Genomic DNA, 12927 nt, shown 5'->3' on the forward strand with positions numbered 1-12927 from the left:
AAAAAAAGTATGTTAGCTACAATGATTCAGGAATTAAGAAGGAACACACGTTGCCAATATCCAGAATGAAAAAAGGATATGACTACAAATTCTGAAGGTAAGGAAAGGATAACAAAGAAATATTATGAGTAACTATGGCAATATAATTTGATAAACCATGAAGTTTATGAATTTCTTGAAGATAAATCACCAAAATTTTTACTGAAGGAAATGGCGAATCAGAATAGACCTGTATGCTAAGATGGTTTCAATGGAGAATTCAAACCAAGTTTTAGGGAAAAAATAAAACACAATTTTACACAAACAGTTTAGAAAATATAGATAGGATTAACACTTTCCAAATCATTTTATAGAGTCAGATATCTCTCACACTCAAACAACAAATATATAAGAAAACTACTGAACAATACCTTTCATGAACATAGATGCAAAATCACTTAAAAATTTTTTACAATTTAACATAGAAAAATATAAGAAGGATAATCTGTTATGAATTGGTTGTATTTATCACAGGATTTCATTATGTTTTAAAAGGGAAAGTAAATCCATATTTTCACTTAATGAAGAGAATTAAAACTATACATCCATATAATAATAACAAAAGAAGCAGAATAAAAGCATTTGAAAAGAATTTAACAAATGTTTTTGAGGAAAAAATAAATCATAAACTTGGTAGAATATAAAAATAAAGACAGTGATTGAAAAGTAAAATACAAAAGTGACTTTTTTCGCAGAGTCCATGATTCTACCAATAAAAAAAATCCTAGGAAAATTAAGCATCTCCTCATAATAAAAATTATAAGATTGAAGAATAAAATGTTAATCCTTTGCTTTTCCATAAACTAGCAAGCAATACTTAAAAATAAATCTTAATATAACTTATATTGCATCAAAGAAATCAAATATAAGTTATATTTGATTTAACTGAAGTAGATATTTAACTCAAGTAGGAAGTATATTTGAGGACAGATATGTTACATTTCTGCTTTAAAAATTATAAAACATTGCTGAGAAAGATTAGTAAATATGTAAAATTGTATACAAACACCATCTTCTTGCATGGACTAGATTAACATAAGTTGAGTCTCTAGATCTTTTTCCTGGAGAAATTAATAATCTATACAATTTATATAGAAATATGAAATACTTTAAGGTCAAAATAACTTCATAAAGAAAACAAAATTGTAGTACTTATACAATATTATTTCAAAACTTCATCCATGCAATTCAAAAGAGAAAGAAAATTTCTATCAAAATCATACAGGAAAGTTGGATATCTGCACATAAAAAAAATAAAATAAAATAAACTTTGACTTTCTTACATTATGTACAGAAAATAATTTGATATGTGTCATGGCACTAAATATAAAATTTTGAAATATGAGACTTCTGGAATTAAACAAAGGGAAGTGGAATGGGCAAATAGATCTCAGGACACAAAATCAATGAAAGACAAATTGGGAAATCACAGATTAGGGAATGTATATATATTTGATAAATGACCTATTCATACTGAATAATAATATCCTATAACAAATTGAATAGAAGCTAGCCCAATAAAAATGGACAAAATATTTTCATAGATATTTTATGATACAAATTTATGAAGAGTGAGAAATACACATAAAAATGTATTCAACACTACTAGGCATAATTCAATACAAAGTAAATGTACAATCAGATACTCCTGTATCCTCAACAGAATAATTAAATCTTAAAAGTCTGACAATATTAAATAATAGCATTTTATAGAGGAACCAGAACTTTCATGCATTGCTAGTGGAAAGTAACAGGATAAAAATATGTTGGAATACTTTAAAAATGGTTTCTTATAAAACTGCAAATGCATTAACCATATTATCTTGTAATTCCATTTCTAGATATTTACTGAAGTAGGTAAGAATGCATATAATGCTGAAGAAGTTGTACAAGAAAGGTATCAGCAGTTTTATTCATAGTAGATCCAAAACTAAAATAACCCAAATGTCCATTGATCAGATACGGGTAAAGAAATTACTATGTATTTACAGAATGGAAAACTGTTCAGCAATAAAAAATAATAAGGTACAAAGTCTGAAACATGAATTAATCTTCAAAACGTATATTATGCTGGGTAAGTAAAGCCAAACACGAAAGAATAAAAGCCAAGTGATTTAATTCATGTGAAGTTCCAGGTTCCTGTATGTGTTACTAACCTAATTTGATTACAAAAACAAAAAAAGAAAAGAAAAGAAAAGTGAAGTAAAGAAAAGAAAAGAAGAAAGGAAAAAACAGTAGTTGCTCAGGGTGGGTTGGTGGCAGAGGTGGAGGAGAGAAAAGAGAGCAGAGCAGAATAACCATCAAAGGATACATGGGCATATTGGGGGGTAATGGAAACATACCATATAGCATATGTTGGGTCAGATACATAAATGTCAAAATATATTGAACATTCAACTTAAAATACGTGCATTTAGCTTTATACAAATAATGTCTCAACTTTTAAAATTGAAAAATTGAATAGAAATTTAACACTTTGAATATGTAATTTATATTCTGTGAGTCTATCTGCCCCCGAAATTCTCCATGGTTAAAACCCATGGACTAATCTGAAGTTCATTAATAATACCATATTGCAGTAATTTCCTTCAGATACTAAATTAATTTTACTTTCTCTTTCCCACTGATTAATTTAAATACTTACTATATAAGATGGTGGTTATTTATTATCCGTGTCACTCTTTTTATCTCTAAACCTATGAGATTTGCACTGATTAATGTTCAAGATATTTGGATGACTTTGGACCGACCTGAGCCTATCAGTGATGATATCCAGTGATCAGTACGATCTCTCAGCCTATAATCCATCACTTTGAAATACACAGCGCACGACGCAGAGCTGATTTACTGTCACAGCCACTTCAGCACTTCTTGCCATCATCCGAGTGAACCTTCTTGAAAATTGATAAAGAATATAACAGGGCTTAATCTCACAAAACCAATTATTTTCAAGAAGATAAATTAACAAAATTTTTATTTTAAATTAATAGTTTAATTTTTTTGTCAAATCATCTCAATTTGTACATTTCTCAGACAAGGCGTGTCTTTTTCTTATTAATTTTTTTTATTTTTATAGACTGCATTTTGATTCACTGTACACAAACGGGGTACAACTTTTCATTTCTATGGAAGTGGTATCTTTTTTCTTTCCTTTTCCTATATAAGTGAAAAAATAGTTATACCATTGTTCTAGAGACCAAGGAACACGTTTATATATAAGTTAAGAGAACATGATGTAAACTTGAATTACTCGGCCACACAATTTATACAATATGTGTGATATTAATGAACTTACTTAACTTTCTGAACCTAATCCCATTGCATTTAAAGGATAGCAAAATAATGTCTACCGTATAGGGATTATGAGGAATAAATGGCAAAATTCATGTCAAGTCCAGTGCCCAATACCTTTTAAGCCCATAGTAAATATTAATATTTATTATTTTCTATAGGTTTTGTTTATCATTTGCAAAAGGCTATTCTTGAATAAACACTAATGAGAATCATAAATGTACTAAGAATGTTGATACTAAATTACATTTGTCATTTAAAATAGATTGGTATTTTTATTGAGGCAGAAAAAAAGCTTGAATGGAAGTCAGTGGAGTAAGTGGATGCCATGCATTGTCTGGGCCCCAGTGATCATTTTTCCTTTGTTCACCGATGATTCTAAACCATCGTTGTAGAACAGTTACCATACATAATAGATCTCAATGTCTATAGATCATAATATTTTATAAATAAGTAGTTGGAGACACAAATAAAGTGCTCATGAAATACATGCTTTCTTGCATATTGCATATATGCATTTAAACATATATACATGTACACAGTGTTTGGTTTTCTTGGAATGAGACTGGTATTAATGGTAAAATTCACTAAAGTGGAACATCAGTGTAAATATTTTGAATTTCTTGATTTTGCCTATTCTATTCAAATTAGCATGTCACTAAAAACTTTCAGGTGTTTTTAACATAATGGAATAATATAAATGAAAATATTATATAATTATGTTGAAAATGCATGGGTAATTTCTGAACTTTCAAAAGCTTAGACCTTGATTAAAATTGTGTCATAACATTTTCTCTACTTTAACTGTAAGTATAATACTAACCTCAACACATTTTCCCTTTAAGAAACAACTTTAGTCAATTTGATCAGAAGAATGCTATAAATATAAGGTAACAATAATTCATAAAAATATTTTACAAAGACCCTCACAAAAGCATTGTTTAGTAGACAAAAATCAAGAGGGTGTGCTGAATTATAAAGCCCTTTTGGAAATTCTAAAGCCAAGCCATACTTTTATCTTGGTTCCCAGACGACCTCCCCACTTGCATATGCCAAGAGCATTAAAGTTCAATATAATTCTTCTCCTCAGCAAAACTTCTCATCTTCCATTTTTTATTTAATTAATTATCTGTTAAGTTGCCTAAATGGTATTTAACCTAGATGAGTACCAAATGGGTATTTATCCTTTCTCTTCCTGACTAAGTAATGTGGAGTAATTCCAAGCAATTTTACTTTTTAATAGTCTTCAGCATTTCTCTTTTTCTTTCTGTTCCTTTTTTATCACCCTTGTTCTATGCCTCACTTTTTTTTTAACCTAGATTATTAAAATAATTGGATGATATTTAGCTTGGTATTCAACTACATAAAAGAAAAGCTATGCTTAAAAATTTAATAAAAACTTTTCCAAATAATGTGAATAATTCAAGCTGCTTATATAAGAAGTGCTTTTTAAGCCTATGTATTTGTGGGCATGCACACTGAAAAAGTCTAGGAGGAAACAAATGAAACTGATTACAATAGTTTTTATAGGAAGAGAGCAGAGATTTGAAACAGGGGAGATTTCAAGTGGGGATTTTTGTTTATTCTCTCTAAAAAGTTTTACAGTGGGGATGTACAGCTCAGCCCATTAACTGACATTCAGTTAAACAGTTCACTGGCTTAGCGGATGTTCTCCTTCAATAATAATCATACTGAGTTATGACCTTGACAATCACAATTGGAGTTTTATCTTCTTGTAAGTCACTCTTCTTGTGCTCAGGCTCCTCTACTCTCACATGTTGATGTATTTCCTTTCCAGAAGCCACTGGTTTTGGCAGTAATGTTTACTGTAATTGTATAAATCGACCATATATATATATATTTATATATATATACCTATACATATATATATATATATATTTTTTTTTTGTACTGTGGATTAAACCGATGGGAACTTAACCACTGAGGCACACACCCAGCACTTTCTATTTTTTATTTTGAGACAGGGTCCTGCTAATTTACCTAGGGCCTTGCTAAATTGCTGAGGCTGGCTTTGAACTTAAGATCTTCCTGCCTCCGCCTCCTGATTAGCTGGGATTACAGGTGTGCACCACCATGCCTGTCTCCTCAATTACATATTTTTAAAAGATAAAATGTGACAACAAACAAAAACAACAACAAAAAACTGAGTTGCTCTTATGAAAAATAAGCTGAACACTTTGGAAAACAACAATAAATGAAGGTTATTATGATTTAACTATCTGGAAAATTTCTGAAAATACAGAAATTTTAGCTGTAGATTGCACATATGTAAATAAGAATACAAACAGACTTAAATCTTCTGCAGAGATTTAAGTGGTGCATTTACACAAAGCCCTGATGTTCTTATAAATTTTAGCAGTCAATTTGCATTCATGGTTTGACTTTAGATAAAATGTCTAATGTACTGTAATGTTTATTTTGTTTTTTTAAGTTACTCCTGGCTGAATTTTTTCAATTGATTAGAAGACTGTCATTCTAGACCATATTAGATTAAAGGAGTTATGAAATGTATACCAACTCAGCATTTAATGTCAATCTCAAAAACATACTGATCAATAATATGTTTTTAATTATGATATAAAGTGTTACAAATCTTATTTTTAATAACAATATATTAATTTATAATTAATGAAACTTCACTGGGAGAACGTCAGTTCTTATAACTCATAAAAATATTTTACGACTCTCACAAAAGCATTGTATAGTAGCATTGCTTATTTTTTATTTACTCTGAACTGATTCTGAAAAATGCATTTGATAGATATTAAATTATATTTATCATTCTTCACTCCTGATTTTATTAGCTTAAATACTGGAATGAATTTATATAATCTATGTAATCTGTATAGAAGCTAGTCATTTTATGTGGAAGAATAAGAAATAATACAAAATTTATATATTTGATTTATTTTATTTTGAGAAAATATTAGATTCACAGAAGAGTTACAAAAATTCTCAAGTTCACACATTCTTTTCACCTAGTTTTGCCCAATGCTAACTTACATTATCATGCTACCCATATCAATAGAAAGAATGGTTCTCTCTATAATACTATTAACTAAACTATATGCTATATTTAAATTTCCTCAGTTTTGCCACTGATTTCCTTTTTCTGTGCAATGATCCAACCCAGGGTAGTATTTTGCATTTAGTTGTCAAGTCTCTCTTGTCCTTTCCCATCTATAACATTTTCTTTATCTTGTCTTTCATAATCAATATTTCCTGAAATATCCGATTAGTTATTTTGTGGAATAGGATATCTGTCTGAAATCTTCTCATGATTACACTGGGATTTCCACCTTAATTTTTATTTTAACAGCTCATAATAATTGTACATATTTACAGAGTAGAGTGTAATATTTCAATACATTCTCACAATGTGTAATCGTCAGACCAGGATAAGTAGTATACCCGTTACCTCAGAAACCTATCTTTTCTTTGTGCTAGGGACATTAATATTTTCTATTCTAGATATTTTGAAATCTACAATAAATTACTGTTAACTATAGTACTCCTAAGGCTGCAGAGTACTAGAACTTACTCTTTCTACCTGAGTGCATTTTTGTTCCTGATACCCAACCTGTCTCTAACCTACCTCTCCACCGTTCAACCTCTGGTAAATACTATTTTACTGTCTATTTCTATGAGATCAACTTTTTTAGCTTCCACATATAAGTGAGACTATGTGCTGTTTGTTCTGCCTAGCTTACTTCACTTAATATTCATTTTTCCATAAATTATAGGATTCCGTTCTTCTTTGTGGTCAAATGATATTCCCTTGTGAATATATAACCTATTTTCTTTATCCATTAATGTTTTTTCATAATACCCCAATGAAAAATTTACATAGTGTGTTTTTTTAAGTAGACTCTTATACATAGTATAATGTTTTTTCAAAGATCACCCGTCTTGCATCATGCACCCTTTTTCTTGTTAAACACTGCTCCATTTTATAGATACATCATATTCTATTTATTCAATAATTTTTAAGCATTGTGCCACTTATACTTTTTGAGTCTTGTTAGTAATGTTGTTACAAGCAATCATGTATAAATTTTTGTATGGAGATGTTTTTCTTTCATTTGAATGTAGATACAAGAAATGAATGCCTGGGTTATGTAATAACTCTATATTTAGCATTTTGAGGAACATTCACATCCAGTGCAGGCATACCATTTGACATTCACATTAGAAGTATATATATTATATTTGAAGATTCAACACTGTTAATATGTCAATTATTCTCAATTCTTGAGTTTAAAATACTTGCAATCAATATCCAAGCTATTTTTTGTAGGTTTTGAAAATATGACTATAAAATTTTTATGGAAGAGTAAATAAATTAAGATAGCAAAAACAAAGCTAAAAGAAGAACAAGGTTGGAAAACTAATACTACATTATTTCAACATTATTGTGAAGAAATAAAGAAAGTATGATATTAGCAAAAGGATATGCACATAGATCAGTAGAATGGAATAAAAAGCCAATAAACAGACCAGTGTGAAGGTAACCAAGTGATTTTTAACAAAGGTATAAAGAAAATTCATTGGAAAAAAGGTTGTCTTTTAGATAAACAGTGATTTTTTTAAAAAGCATTCAAAAAAGTAGTTAAATAAAATAAAATGGAAAAATCACCCTGTATCTCACAACTTATCCAGAATTACAAAAATTAGACCATAAATTTAAATTCAATATATAAAAATCATAAAACTTTCAACAAAAAAGTCTGTTCCATTTTGTGTTTACCAGTTTTTAGATATATCATACATCTCAAACAAAACCCCTAATACTGATATATCTATTTAGTTTTAAGCTGATGCTTTTTAAATTTAAAGATGTAACAAACTTATAGAATTGGAGGCACAGTACAAAGAGGTCCAACTTTTTAAAATGAATTGTGTTAGAGTAAATAGTCATTTTGATAGTCTATCACCCCAAAATATTTTAGCATGAATTTGTTAGTTTATTCTCCAAATACTACTGGTTCCCTTTAGTGAGAAAGAATGCTTAAAAAAAACTATGCTGGGAACTTAGTATTTTGGAACACCTGGTCACACTGTTCGTCTTTCTCAGACTCTGACATTCCACACTACTCCTTCCTGCAGTGGCTTTGGACTCCCTGTGTGGTATTGACACCCCCCCCCAAAGGACATACTTCACCCAGTGATTGGACTGGGACTTCCCACACCAGACTGACCTTCACTTTTGGATATAAGATTTGAACAAGATGTCTAGTAAAATTCAAATTCAAATTAACTGAATAATTTTAATATAAATATAACCCAAATATTGCCCAGGAGATAATTATAGTTAAAAAATATTTATCTGAAATTTAAATAGAATTGGATAACCTCTATTTTATTCACTAAATTGTATAAACCTACTTTCAAGTGAGTGCCCTTCTCATTCAGCTTTGCCTCTAAATACTGCTCTGGATCACCGAGTAACCCCCCACCCCAATTTAAGTCAAATTATGACTATTATTGAGCTTTCCTATAAAAATAAGCAACATTTACAACTTATCTCAGTTGTACCATATTTTTATTTCTCTTTTGCAGTCATTAATAAGACCTGTTTTCTTATCAGAAATAGAGAATTCTAAGTCAACTATTAGATATTTTTCTTAGACATTGTTTTCATGTCCTGTATATCTTTGTATGTTAATCAATATCATATCATCACAGAATCAGATAAAAAGTTTACATTTTAAACAATAGTGAAAAAATATTAATAGTCCTGAATCATAGTCCTGATGTTATCTCTGTTGTAGTTTTCTTAATGAAGCATCAATATACCTTTTAGCTTTCTCATAGATTCATCTTGGAAAGTATGGGCAATTGACTTTCTCAGTTACTGTTATTTTCTAACCTACAGTAGGAATATTCCTAGACAAGAAACATACACACAGGCACATAAACCCCATTGCTCTTGTTCAAGCTTCAAAAGGAATGTTGTTCATTAGGTATGTTTTCCATATGACTTCATATTGTAAACATTTACCTTATTAAAAATAATATCATGTATATAAAGTTTTAGGTTATTTTAATCCAGTGCAACTTAAATAATGTTTCATACTATAGATATACAAATAAAAATTCATAAAATTAGGAATGACCTGTGGTATTAGAGGTTAGATAGTCTATTAAACATGGAAAACAAAGTCTCTTAAAAGTTCAAAATTACTTTGTTTAGATTATAGCATACACATGTATATATATTTATCATATGTATATTACTTAGAACTGTGAATTTTAACATACACATATGTATATATAAACATATATTACATAGTCCTACTTTGTAATTGCTGTTGTTCCTACATAGTCCTACTATGTAATATACTATATATATATATATATATATATATATGACTGTGTTTATATATGCATACATAAAGGACTATGTGTGTTACATGCATGTTATATAAAACATAACAAATATATGACATACATGTGTAACAGGGGCACATATATACATTTATTTACTAAGATGAAATATAAGGCAAAAATTCATACATTCCCTATAGCTGAATATATATGCACATATCCAAACATATGTGATACTAAATGATATAAGTTTGGGAAATATTTATGTCACGGTTTTACATTAACTGGATGAATGCAATAACTTCTAAATTAATATGTTATTTTTCCTCTAAAGATATTCAGAGTTGTGCCTGAAATATATTAAATATACTCATGAAAATAGAAGCTAGACAATTATTTAGATGACCTATTCTTCCTAAACCTTTTCAACCATTTAAATGACATTTTAAAAATGTTAATACAAATTTGCTGGAGATTAAAAATTAACTTCTTTTTATTGGTAAATGAGAGATATGATTTCTTTTTAAATAACACATTCTTTTTTTATAAAGAAAAATAGTACTATATTTGTTGAGTGATTTTGCTTTCTCTAACTGATGGGTTAAACTCTTTCAGACTACTGTGTAAGCACTTTACTTATACATAACCTAATGACATGTTGTTTTATCATTTTGCTGAAAAATAGATTACTTACTGAAAATGACTGCTGTAATATGTTTGAATTCATCTCCTATTACATCTGTAATCCTTTGGCACTTGCCCTTTATGTTACCACTTTAATAGCAATCTGTGACCACTTATTACTTCAAAAAACATTTTTTTATTCTTCTAACTATTCTGTGATATCCTTGAGGGAAGACTCAAAATCTGTCAACCTTTTTTGCTCACAAGGTCCGGCAAAGTTAAAAATGTCCGACATTGACAATGTCCCTCCCTCAGGGGCAGCTACTGCCTTCCATATAAATAATAATAAAAAAGAAAGAAATGAAACAAGAAAGCTTCACAAGCATACAAAACAAATAAAGTATGTGTGATGTAACCTTCAAAAACCTTACCTCATACACTGACAACTGTACATTCTCAGATTTTCTCAGCTTTCTGCCTCCTAAATAGACAATATCCTGCTTAACCTACATCAGCTACTGCTTGTGACACCAGAAGTCCAGTGTTCCTCCAAAGCCCAACCACTGGGGAACAGAGAATTTATCCTGCTACTTCTTTGGTAGGAGTCAAATTAGCCCAGTAGTTGTCAAAGAGATCAGATCAGAAAATCTGAAAATTGTATAGCTAAATATCTATGTTGCATGTCTTGACTAATGGGAAATAGGAACGAAAGAGCAAGGTTACTGGTCTAAAAGTTCTCTCTCTGTACTTCACAGTTCATCTGGCAGCTTGTCTTAAAGTCCTGGTTACAGCGACAGTGTCACCTTCTTTTCTGCTCAGTTTTTACCCTATTGCTTTATATTTTCCTCACTCTCAATGCCCTGAAAATTTACACTACCTAGTAAAACATTAGCAATTTTGATTTTTCCTAAAAACTATCTTAAACTCATTTTCATACAGAAGGTGGGCTAATATATTTTAAAAGTAAGTTATAATAACTGTCCATATTCAGGATATAATTTTAAATTAGAACTTACCTGCCATCTGCATATATCTTCGTTTTGACTATCAGTTCAGGCTTTCTACAGACATAAGTGATCTATATTTTGACTAGGTAGTGAATTATTAACAATAATGAATATTTTACTAATTTTTATTCAATGTATTCACTCAAACAAGCAAATAATAATTGACCCATCACTCAAAAATTATTTTCCTTGACTGCAGATATAACCCAATTATAAAAAAGACAATGGTCAACTCCTGATTTTTCAGGTTACAGACAGATGTGTTGTATTAACCATAGGAAACATTGAATCTTTGACTCAATAATGACTACTCTGATTATATAAAATTTAAAATCATCACAAAGTTATGGTTTGAATATAAGCTAACCCCCAAAAGCTCAGGAGACAATGTCTTGATGACCGGAGGTAAAATGATTAGAATTATGAGATCTATAACATAATCAGTTGATTTACCCGTGGATGGACTAATAATTTGAATGGACTACAGTACTGGGTGGTGTCTATTTGGAGGTGGGGTGTGGCTGGAGGAAGTTTGTCACTGGGGGCATGCCTTTGGGGTTTATGTTTTGTTCCTGGTATCTTGTTTTTTCTCTGTGCTTTCTGGTTGCCATGAGGAGAGCAGCTTTACTCTACTGTGCCCTTCCAACATAACGTTATGCTTTACCTGACTCCCAAAGCAATGGATTCAGCTGACCATGAACTGAAGCTCTGAAATAATGAGCCAAAATAAATTTTTCTTCTCTAAGTTGTTCTTATCAGGTATCTCAATTACAGCAATGAAAGCTGACTTACACATAACAGTAATTTATTTTTCCCAACGTCTAATTGAAATTGATTGTGTGTTTTATGACTACAGGTATCTCACTGTTATTTTTGAGACATGGAAGATGCTAACATTATTTAAATTTTGGCGGTTAGTTTTTCTTGTAATCCTATGTGGTAAACTCAGTAAAATGATGAAAAGAGGCAGAATAGCAATTAAAGGCTCCAACTTAATCATTATTTTAAGGCCCTTGAGGCCCTTAGAATTTTTTAAAAGTTAATCTTATAGAATACCAAGTATATTATACTATGTCCTCTTAAATATGTTTTTTGATGAAAAAGATAAAATTATTTTTACACCTTGATCTTTATAATTTTTTTAAATTTGTGTTTGCTTTTTTCCATTCTTTATAAACAATGACATTCTTGTTAAGGAAAGAAATTTTATTCTAAATTTTTGTCAACTCTAACAGATTAATACTGAATTAATAATTACTGAAAATGACATAATGAAATTAATACTGAATTTTCTTTTCTTTTTGTACCCAGGAGTAGTAGTTAATTTAATATAATATGGGTTCTCAGGAAGAGTAAATAAAACATGCTTCTCACTTATTTTTATAATATATTGTAGTTTGGTATGTTCCAATAAAGGACTCACTAAAAGAAGACTTTGGATGATAAAGCATGACTATTACAAATGACTCCTAGGACGTCTGAAACTATCAAAGGCTGATAAAATTTAAAAATCTATAAAACATATTGCAAACTTTATGTATTTTGATGGAAAATCTTTATAAATCTGTATGCTTTTGGAGACTAGCTAAATTCAATGAACTCGCTGGTAATTGTTCTC

The sequence above is a fragment of the Sciurus carolinensis genome, chromosome 5, assembly GCF_902686445.1.
Source record: "Sciurus carolinensis chromosome 5, mSciCar1.2, whole genome shotgun sequence".
Lineage (NCBI taxonomy): Eukaryota > Metazoa > Chordata > Mammalia > Rodentia > Sciuridae > Sciurus > Sciurus carolinensis.